Genomic DNA, 12,412 nt, shown 5'->3' on the forward strand with positions numbered 1-12,412 from the left:
GATTCAGTATTATCTGTCTAGATGTTAACTAAATAAATGAATAAATGTTGTTAACAAAATGTTAATAAAATCTCATTTTTTTTACAAAATTAGGATTATAGTGTTGTCTAATAACACAGAACATCTAGATATAAGAAATGCATGAAATGTTTGGAATGATACTGATAAACAAATTAAAAAAAAAGAAAAAGACACAAAAAACGAAAACGTCCAATAAAAGTATGGTCCGTGAAAAACTCGGTCAGTGTTTAAAATAGACCGCATCCGCGTTAGAGGATACCAAAGTGAAAATTCCGGGGACGGTTGAAGGCAGAAATTCATTCACACGAGAGAGCATCCTCGGGATACCGCCTGCATTGGGTATCTAACTGGTCCACACAGTCTTTGCCCTGACCGAAGCGATCCGGCGTTCCTTTGGAGAAACTTTCACCTCATAAAAAGTGACAATCGGGCATTGTAAAAAGCTCCGTTAGATCCTTCGGGACGAACTCTTCACCCAAAAAAAACTGCGTAATAGGATCAGGAGAGGGATTATGGTCCTATCGACTCGGTAAGCGAAGAAATAGTGTCAGAATGTCCGATCCCTAATTCCTTTCCATTACAGAGCACTTAGGCGTGCGAAGGACGTGCTTGCAGACCCGTTGGAACAACCCAGTTGAAACAAGATAGCCTACAAGTATAAATCTCGTGGAACATTACTACAGGACCTATCTAACATTGAGAGGCTCTTTTTGTTTACTTTCTCTTTCATTAATAATTGAGTCACATTAACCTCTTCTGTTGCGTTTTTTGTATGAAATGCTAGTCAAGGAAATTGACTTTAGATCAATAGTGAAAAACTTCCCAAAATCTTAAGTATCCCACTGTTATAATTGAAAGAGAACGAGAGAGGAGAGCATCTCTCATTTGTACATAGGTCCTTTAATAATGTTCCATGAGAAATGCAGGACAGGTTTGCATATAGAAACTAATATGCGTTGTCCGACAGGGCTCTTTTTTTTTCTACAGCTTTGATTTGCCTAAAGAATCAATCGGAGGAGGACTCTTTAGACCGCGACCAATCCATTAGAAAGGATTAAGATTGTTTAACTGTCTCACGATAGAGGTTCAAGGCCAGTATTTGGCACGGAGAGGCGTGTGATCGTGGATGTCGGAGTTAGCGGTGGCAGACAAGGTCACTGACCAGCCTCGCCATCACACAAAAGAAGCATGTTGGTCGAAGCGGACGCGCTCGCCCACAAGCAGCCTTGAAGCGGTGACTGTGAGTACTCTGAAGAAAGTGGCATAGAGTGAAAGAAGAGCTAGATAGCTGGTAGAATGTTAGGGTCAGAAGAATACAAGCATTGGCCATATTTAAATGAGTAAATAAAATGTTTGTACACGAATGTTGCATTGTGTGGTGTTTTATGAAGTTAGCCGGACCGATTTATGCCAATTCCAACCCAGCGAGATCGTTTTACAAAAAGTTCTCCTAGAAACTATTAGAGTCAGGAAACATCGAGGATGACAAGATTATGGTTTCTTTCGACGATGTGGTTCCCCAGTTAACCAAAATGTAGTGTAACGAAATCACCTGGAGGCTTTGCACGTGCAACATTTCACTAATAAGATGTCACGAAAAGGCCTTCTACGTACAAAAGTGGAGGCGATATACGTGCATATATTATGTGATGAGTAATAGCATACAATGCGAGTGTATACATTTTATACCGAACTAATCTGTGATCCTATGCGACTTAACTTATGATAAAAAATGTTGATTTGACAGCTGCTACGGATTGCAATTCATGATTCAACTTACTTTGTACGAGTGTACGAGACGAAACAAAATATACAAATGAACTCAAAAAAGAGCGTTTCATGTTAGGAAACTCATCATTCGGATGATTTTATCCACCGTGCTTTGCGGGTTTGATGTAATGTGTATCAGTAATCTGTTATTGACGTTGCAGTCAGTGTAAATCAAAAGCTGATTCGTTTAAATTATCCGACGTTTCGATGTATTTAACACCGAAACGTCGGACGATTGAAACGAATCAGCTTTTGATTTACACTGACTGCAACGCCAATAACAGATTACTGCCAGTTCCCTCAGTCGATAGCATTTTTCCGTAATGTGTATCAATAAACAATTTCTTACGTGAACTGTGATGCGACTTCTGTTTGTCTGGGTCTTTTGCTCAGTGTTCCACTGAAGGATTCCCTAAATCTTCTCAAGGACTGGTTATTACCACAAAGGACAGATGCAGCATGGAAAGGTCAGGACATACATGAGGTTGGCAAGATTATAAATGGACGCGAACTACTTTACATTTCGAGGAAGATTCTACAAGCAGACGAAAGGAGCCCCCATGGGTAACCCCCTCTTCCCGTTTTTGTGTGAGCTATTTATGGCGAATCTTGAGGAAACAAGGAGTATTACCGGATAAATAGTGTAGAATGTAGATACGCTGATGACATTTTCAGCATTATAAAGCGGAAGTCCCAGATAGCCGTAGTCTGGGGCCCAGATAGCCGTAGCGGTAAACGCGCAGCTATTCAGCATGACCATGCTGAGGGTCGTGGGTTCGAATCCCGCTGGTCGAGGATCTTTTCGTAAAGGAAATTTTCTCGATTCCCAGGGCATAGAGTATCTTCGTACCTGCCACACGATATACGCATGCAAAAATGGTCAATCGGCAAAGAAAGCTCTCAGTTAATAACTGTGGAAGTGCTCATAGGAACACTAATCTGAGAAGCAGGCTTTGTCCCAGTTGGGACGTAACGCCAGAAAGAAGAAGAAGAAGAAAGCGGAAGTATCTACCTAGGATATCAAGTTCACCCTCGAGCAGGAGAAGGAGGGAAAACTACCGTTTCCCACTAAAAAAGGTTGGAGTTTACAAAATCAGTTGTCCTAACTGCAGCAAAGTCAACGTTGGTCAAACAAAGCCAGAGTGTTTGAAATAAATAGCATAAGGTTTTTTCTCAAGAAACCTTGCAAGAATTTCTCCGCCTATTCATATGGATATATATTCATTCTATGTTTTTTTTCAATGATTTTTCCAGTATTTCATCCTACACTTTTACCAAATATTTCTTAAGTAGTTGCTCAAAATATTCCTATGCAATCGTCAAAAGTTTATTTAAATATTTACACCAGTTTTAATACAGCAGTAATACATATTTCAATTATTCGTCCAATCATTCCTACACAAATTTCATAGAGAGATTCTGTCTAATGATTTTCGAAAAATTTCTTAAGAAAATTCTGACGAATACTATCACGAGATTTGATTGATTTTTTTCGAATATCTTAGCAAAGTATCTGGAAAATCTTTTAAAACTTCCTCATGAGTCCAAAAGTTATTGCAGAGATCCTTGTTCACAAAGGGTGACTTTGAAACTTACCCAAGTTTTATCGTAGGTTACTCTAGGATAGCGTAGCGCAAGAAGTGGTTGGTACTGCTCAACGAAGACCAAGGAACGGTTGGTTTGACGAGGAGTGCCAGAGAATGACGAACGAGAAGAACGTGGCTAGAATTTGGATGCTGGTGTCTGGTACCTGTCAGAGCAGAGAGCGGTACAAGGAAGCAAGGGCAGCCGAAAAACGGATCCATCGCAGAAAGAAAAAGGAGCATGAACAGGCAGTAATTGCTCAGGCGCAAGAAGCTATGGAACAGAACGACATGTGACGGTTCTACGAATGTATCAATGATGTGCGGAGATAAACTGCGCCATCTTCCGCCATGTGCAACGATCGCGAAGGAAACTTGCTGACTGATAAAACAATGGTGGCCGCCAATTGGAATGAGTACTTTGAGTCATTGTTGAACGGAAATAACAAAAGTGCATTTGGATGTATAATCCAAACTCGATGACGATGGACAGGCTGTGGAACCTCCAACGCTAGATGAGGTAAAGAAAACTATCAATGAGCTGAAGGATAACAAGGCTGCTGGGAAGGACGGAATCCCGGCCGAACTTTTCAAACACGGAAGTGAGCAGCTGCACGACCTCTTTCATCGTACAATTTAGAGGATATGGGAAGAAGATCAAATGCCTACTAGTTGGTTGGATGATCTCCCCAAGTAACCAGATAGCACTCTAATTCACCTTGCGTGCCAATATAGTGCTATAATACAGCGGACATGCCCTATATTAGCCGTATAATAGCCCTATAAGGCCAAAAAGGCGAATTAGCGGGCCAGTGGTTACTTGGGTCATTTGCCTTTTGTACAAGAAACAGGGTGACATTTTTTCTAAGTGCTGTTTAACCTAGCGCTCGAAGGTGCTATAAGGAGAGCCGGTGTGCTGAGAAGCGGTACCATTATCACACGTTCTAATATGCTCCTTGGCATCGCGGACGATATCAATATAATTGGAATTGACCGTCGGACAGTGGAAGAGGCGTTCGTGCCTTTCAAGATGTAGACAGCGAGGATCGGACTGACGACCAACACCAAAGAAACGAAGTACATGATAGCTGGTGGTCAACGTGGGTCCGGCCGTGTTAGCAAAGTGGTGCTAGGTGGTGAAAAGTTTGAAGTTGAAGAATTTGTGTATCGTGGAACACTAGTGACGTGCGATAATGATGTTACCCGCGAGGGGAAAAGACATATTGCAGCTGCGAGTTTGACTTTCTACGGGCTCCGTAACCAGCTGAAGTCCCGTAGCCTGCAAACGAAAACAAAACTCGCGTTATACAGGACACTGATCCTTCCGGTTCTCCTATATGGCCATGAATCATGAACATTGAAGGAAGTCGATCGGAGAGCTTTCGGGGTGTTTGAACGTACAATACTGCGAACAATACTCGGCGGTTAACAAGAAAACGGCAACTGGCGGCGTTGCATGAATCGCGAGTTGTACAAAATGAATAAAGAGGTGGATATTATCAAGCGCATAAAACACGGCAGGCTGCGTTGGGCTGGTCATCTTGCCCGTATGCCGGAAGAACGACAAGATAATATTCAACAGAGAACCCAGGCGTGGCCACCGACTTCGTGGTATACCGCGCACACTTAACGTTCAAGCGATTGGCCCAGGACCGAGTCCAGTGGAGAAGACTCATCCATGCGGCGCAGATTCATCGTAGCGAATTTTAGCCCATCAAGTATCAAGTAAAGTACTCTAGGATTTTCTTTAAAAATACATCAGGGATTTATTATTCATGAAAAAATCCTTGGGTTTCCCCTGGAGACATTCCTGGAAAAAATCCTGAAAGAAATCAAGAGAAACTTGAGAAAATCTCAAAGAAAAACTGGAAGAATTTCTGTAGAAACCTTAGAAGGAATCTCTGGAGCAATTGCTGAAGGTATCTTTAGAGAAATCCTCAGCTCGAATCTCATATAAATTCTACTAGACAATTTCAAAGGAAATCCCTAGAAAGTTATTGATTGGCTTTTGGAAGGCGTTTTGTCCGGAGATCTTGGAGAATGTCCCAGGAAAATCGATGTATGAATCACTGGATAAAACCATGGAGGAGTAAGGACATTCTTGAAAAAAAGATACTCAAAATATGTTTGGAGATATACTCAATACAAATACTCAAGGTATGTTCGGAGGAATTCAGATGATTTCTAAAAAAAATCTTTTAAGAAATTCCATTACTGTGGTTCTTTTTGGAAAAATCCAAAATTGGAGAAATTACCTACGAAAATTCGTGGAGAAATTTCTTAAGAAATAATTACTAAATGAACTCTTTTAGAAATTTTCGGTGTATTATCTGAACATTTGGGCAAATACCTGATTAAATTCCTAGGAAATATCATGAAAATCATGCTTGCACCCATATGTATAGACTATCATTAGAGCTGTAATTTAATTTCAATTCACAATATTTCTGTGATGATGTATTATCTGATAGCTACTGTTAATTTTTCCTAAATTTGGTTTGCCATTCAAGATAATTTTATTACAAACGAAAAAAGAGATTCTTAATGTAATGTTTGATCAACTGTTGAAGGGTTCTTCTGAAAACGGTCGACTATTGGCATAGAGATATTAATCAACCATTTGAATAAACTGTTACTTATATTCCTGATTTGTTTTGTGAACCTATCTTCGAATTTGCATGGAGGGTAAAATTCGTTTCCAGAGAAAATAAATTTCTTCTTCTGCACAGGCCTCACTTTGAAGGAAGCATATTTGTGTATTTTTTGGAAAACTATCTAAGTAATTGATCAACTTATCAACTTCAATACTTGTATCCAACCACATCTTATAGAATGGAATTGTTCAAAAATGATTAACTTCACCTCATTTTACGGTACTGGCTGTGTATGAGTAGACTAGACAGCCAGATGAAGTCTGAGTACTTTCTGCTAAATTCAAAATAGCAGTCAAAAACAGTCGCCCACTGAAGATCAATAAAGAGAAATCTATCACTGAAATCTGATTCTGAACGATGACTTACCCAAATCCAGAACTAAATAGTTGTTAGTGAAATCAACTTTAAGTCCATTCTATAGCATTGTAAACAAGTATAACCCAGCCAACAAATGTGTTCACATAACTGAGACTGCAAGCGAATAAAATGAATACTTATTCGGTAAAAACAGGTTGTATAAAATGCACACATTCCCTCTATTCGCACAAATCTGGAGGCCATAAACGTACTTTTCAGAGAATTTATCATGGTCAATACAACTCCAGACAATTTGATTTGGCGTTCACTATAATTTTATGCATGATTGTGTATTGCAATTTATATGACTAAATTTTTACAAACAAATAAAATAACAGTACGAGACAAGCCACAAACATCCAATCCTTAGATCATTAGCCTGATACGATACCACTATGCCACGCAGTCATTGTTGCAAGATATGGTCTTTAAACAAACATAAATGATACACTGTGAAGCATCGTTTGTGAATGTTACCGATCTTAATTGTCATTTGGCAAATGACCCAGTGCAACACTTAATGTTTCATTTGACCGGTAAGTCAATACCTATGTTTATGAATTCCACCTTTTCTATTGGGTTTTTGCCTTATATGATTTTATTCCTACATCAGATGAACTAATATGTAATCTCACATTGAACATGAAAGACCAAGTGAAAAATAAATCGTAATGGTTACATACATCAAATTAAATTGGAATTCTATAAGATGCAAATTCAAGTCAGATGAAATTTATGACTTCTTTCACGATTTTAATCAATTAGGTTTTGCATTATATCCAATTTCAACGAAAATTGTACATTTATACAATTTTAAATGAACACCCTTATATGATCTCTGATTTGCTGGGAAGAAATCTCTAGTCTCAGCCATGTTTATTATTTTGGATTCCATTGAAATTGAATGTAAAAACAGCTATTTTATCTGAAATTGTAAAAAAAAACTCACTTGGGCAACATACTACTAAAAAATCGGAACTGTAATTTTTTGTTTATTTTCATGGAGATTATTTGAAAATCTAGTAAAGTTTTCAATCGATTTGGGGTAATTTTAAATGTTTGTCTAACCTTTGTATAGAAGTGCACCACTGTGCGCTGCCGCACGCGGTCTTAGCAGGCAGGCCTACGAAGTTGCGCGCGCAAAATGCACACTACTCCCTGAGTTGCTCACTAAGGAAGAAAAAAAAGCAGTTGGAAAAACCGGTCATGAACGAAAACGAGAGTGTCTGCTGCTGTCTGCGAGAGAGTGAATGAACACAACGAAACCGAAAGTCCCCACCGACGCCGATTCAGCGCCGAAGAACATCGCACCGACGTCGTCTACTAAGGACTCAAACGAACCTCTTAGCGAACGACTAAGATTTAGTCGGTTGATGATCGTTCAAAATGTGGCAGTTGGCTACTCACAAAGTGTTGTGGTGAAGCACGAGGCGTTTGACTTCTTCCAGGTTACGATTGGAACCGGCTTCAGTTTCTTCGGCGTGCGTTGTTATGATTTTTGTGCGGCGGCATGCCAGTAAAGGGCGCAAGTGCGGGTTTGTTGTTTTACATCGGGGTGCATGCAAGTCACCGTGATGTTGAAAGGCCGTGGTAGAAAAGTGATTGTCAAATGGTGGCTTTGGGGTCACTTCAGAGGAGATGATGTGATTTGCGCTCAAGTGAAGGCAAGCGATGTGATTGATGAGCATCATCAGCTGAAATCGTTCTATGTATGATGTTTGAGATGGGATTGCAGTAATTTTAATCTTCGGTTAATTGCATTGGATGGGTTATGTATTTTTTCGCATAGAAGTTTGAATAGAAAGGTTGTAAAGATTTGACTATGGTTGTTTTGTCAAGTTCGTTTAGAAAAAATAGTGTCATCTTCAGTGAGAATACCAATCTGAATCAACCTCAAGAAAAGTAAGATAGCAATCACGTTATCTTTGCAGCGACCATGTTGGAGCAAACAACGAAGTGATTAAGGAAAAGCATTTAAATTTGAACTTCGAAACATTTTTAATGTTATTGGCTGAACTATGTGCAGTTGCTCCTTACATCAATTCAAAAATAATTCTTTATCTCTACCAATAGATAAGTATTTATTGCTTGAAAAAGTTTCGAAGTGACCATGAAGATTCAATTGCAATCTCATGAATGAAGATTGTATTGCTGTTTGCATTTGAGATGCAAATCTTGACTAAATGTCCTCCAAATGCGGTAACACAAAACAATCGAAGGACACCTAGCAACGATTATAGAAATCACCGCCGCCCTAGCAAGAAAAATCTTTCTTTGACATCGCATTTCTTGTGAAAAATCTTACCGCATTTGATTTTTGCATTTCAAACGCACACAGCAATAAGTCATCTTTTTTCATTGTTACATACAAACTTTAATAGGAAAATTAAAATTAAGGGGACAAATGCCCCTCAAGGGCAAAGTATCTTAAGACAAACAATATATAAAAAATAACACATTTTGTGTGAAAAAGTCGAAGAAAAATATGAAGTTTTTGTAGCTCCATATTGAAAAATGAAAGCGTAACCTTCTCTATACGAACTTTCAACCCAAATAGCAATCACGAAACGTGAGTTGTGCTCAATTTAAAAATTTTGCTTATAAAAAATGAGTTGTTCTCAACTGCAAACACGAAAAATAAATCCGTTGCCAGATTGATGAACAAAAAGTTATGAAATCATAAACTGTTATGTTTCATGATATCATAACTACAAGTCAAAAAACCATGACTATTATTCTAGAAGTTGTGAGCTCAGGGCGTTACACAAATCTAACTGCCATTTTTTTCATCTTAGTCGCAAGACGCATATTGCGATCGGTTGTGTTTTCGAAAAACAATTGTGAAAAAGTGTAAACTGGAGACCATGCTATTCAGAACTTTGCCATCATTTTGATGGCCTTGTTGTAGGTATTTCCTAGATTTTCAAAATTGATTCACGACCCAATTAAGCTACTGGCGTTGTTCTTCTTCTTCTTCTTTCTGGCATTACGTCCCCACTGGGACAGAGCCTGCTTCTCAGCTTAGTGTTCTTATGAGCACTTCCACAGTTATTAACTGAGAGCTTACTATGCCAATGACCATTTTTGAATGTGTATATCGTGTGGCAGGTACGAAGATACTCTATGCCCTTGGAAGTCGAGAAAATTTCCAACCCGAAAAAATCCTCGACCGGTGGGATTCGAACCCACGACCCTCAGCTTGGTCATGCTGAATAGCTGCGCGTTTACCACTACGGCTATCTGGGCGTTGTTAGATGTTCCAAAATGTACTTGCAAGCTTCCATCCTGCAGCCCCGCTAATGATTCACGTCAAGTGAAGATTTTGCGTGATAAACTCGTCAGCGATTCTAAATGTTTGGATGTGCTTCGTTCCCCTCGTATTAAAACAGAGTTGCTCACACACGCAGGAGGATCCAGTTCACTTTTCCACATCCTCAAAATAGTGGTACAATTGTTAATTCATTAACGCCCGAATTATTTCACATTTGTAGTAATCACCTGATTCTCTCTGGAGTATCGCATTATGATAAGAGAATACATAAACCGTCATTTAAACAGAAATCTACGGTCTCATTTTGTCACAGTACACAGTGGGTCATATGTACGCAAAATATTGAAAACATTCAAATACTTGATTATTTTTGCAAATGTTTGAAGGTGGTATGGTGCATTAAAAAGTGACAAGATATTATGACAAACATAATGTAAACGGTAAGAACATGATACCATAAGTATAAATAACAAATCGAGGCTCATTTGAAAACCACACCACAGAATGATGCTGAATGTGACACGCGTACGAAACACACACACGATCACATACACGTACATGCACAACACATACTCGTTTGCGCATACAAACATGCATACATTCATACACACATAGCCGCAGTAGTCGCATTCTCCTCCTTTATTCCAATAGGATTCCCTCAGGATTCTCGAAGAATATCACAAAATCCCCATTGGAATTTTTCCAGGATGCTCATGAAAAAACACACTGAATTCCCATAATGTTGACAATTCCCGCAGTATTTCTACACAATACCCAAATAATTCTTACAATTGACTCTTACCAATAAGACCAATCCAAATTCCCAAAGTATTTCTACGTGAATCTCTCAGGAATAATAACTGTTTGCCATATAACTATAAGATAAGATTTCAACAGGGCCATCACAAGAATCTCAGCATTCTCGTTAGATTCCCAATGTATTTTAAAGCTCACTATTTTCGCATTTTTTTTTACAAAATTTGCACAGACTTTCAACATAACTCCACCTTCCCTCAGTATATCCTTGGGTAACCTTCTAATAATTCCCACTGGAATGCAAGAATCCTCACTGGAATACAAGCATCTACACTAGAATTCCAAAATCCGCACTAGAAATCCATGATCTATGCTGGAATGCACGGATCCACACTGGAATTAAAGAATCCACACTAGAAACTCAAACTCTTCACTGGTATCCATCAATGGAACCCTAGGATCCACATCTGAAATCCATACTGGAATATCCCAGGATCCGCAGTGAATTTCAAAGATCTACACTGGAAATGCATAATCTTCACTGGTGTTCAAATATCTACACTAAAATCCTAAAATCCACACTGAAATCCCAGCATTCACATTAGAAACCAAGGACCCATGTTCAAATCCTGCAGTTCACACTAAAAACGCAAGATCCATACTGGAGTATCAAGATACTGAAACCCCAAGGTCCCTACTGAAATCTCAGGTTTCACATTAGATTTACACGACCCATGTTACAATCCCAGGATCTAAACTGGAATTCCAGGATTCAATTCCAGGAATTTCAATATCCACAATGGAATACCAAGATTCGGAAAAACAGTCCCAAGATATACACAAAAGTACAACAAACCAAGTGGAATTCTAATATCCACATTAGAAACCAGGGATCCACAATGCATCAACATAGTCTACACTAGAATCCTATGATCCACACTGAAACACTTGGACTGGAACTGGAACACCAGGATCCACATTGTAATTCCAGGATCCACACTGGATTCCAAGAATCAACACTGAATTCCTAAAATCCACACTGGGTTTCGCAAAATCCACACTGGGTTCCCAGAATCCACACTGGATTCCCAGAATGCACACTGGATTCCCAGAATCCACACTGGATTCCCAGAATCCACACTGGATTCCCAGAATCCACACTGGATTCCCAGAATCCACACTGGATTCCCAGAATCCACACTGGATTCCCAGAATCCACACTGGATTCCCAGAATCCACACTGGATTCCCAGAATCCACACTGGATTCCCAGAATCCACACTGGATTCCCAGAATCCACACTGGATTCCCAGAATCCACACTGGATTCCCAGAATCCACACTGGATTCCCAGAATCCACACTGGATTCCCAGAATCCACACTGGATTCCCAGAATCCACACTGGATTCCCAGAATCCACACTGGATTCCCAGAATCCACACTGGATTCCCAGAATCCACACTGGATTCCCAGAATCCACACTGGATTCCCAGAATCCACACTGGATTCCCAGAATCCACACTGGATTCCCAGAATCAACACTGGATTCCCAGAATCAACACTGGATTCCCAGAATCCACACTGGATTCCCAGAATCCACACTGGATTCCCAGAATCCACACTGGATTCCCAGAATCCACACTGGATTCCCAGAATCCACACTGGATTCCCAGAATCCACACTGGATTCCCAGAATCCACACTGGATTCCCAGAATCCACACTGGATTCCCAGAATCCACACTGGATTCCCAGAATCCACACTGGATTCCCAGAATCCACACTGGATTCCCAGAATCCACACTGGATTCCCAGAATCCACACTGGATTCCCAGAATCCACACTGGATTCCCAGAATCCACACTGGATTCCCAGAATCCACACTGGATTCCCAGAATCCACACTGGATTCCCAGAATCCACACTGGATTCCCAGAATCCACACTGGATTTCCAGAATCCACACTGGATTCCCAGAATCCACACTGGATTCCCAGAATCCACA

Source organism: Aedes aegypti, chromosome 2 (assembly GCF_002204515.2).
Source record: "Aedes aegypti strain LVP_AGWG chromosome 2, AaegL5.0 Primary Assembly, whole genome shotgun sequence".
Classification (NCBI taxonomy): Eukaryota; Metazoa; Arthropoda; class Insecta; order Diptera; family Culicidae; genus Aedes; species Aedes aegypti.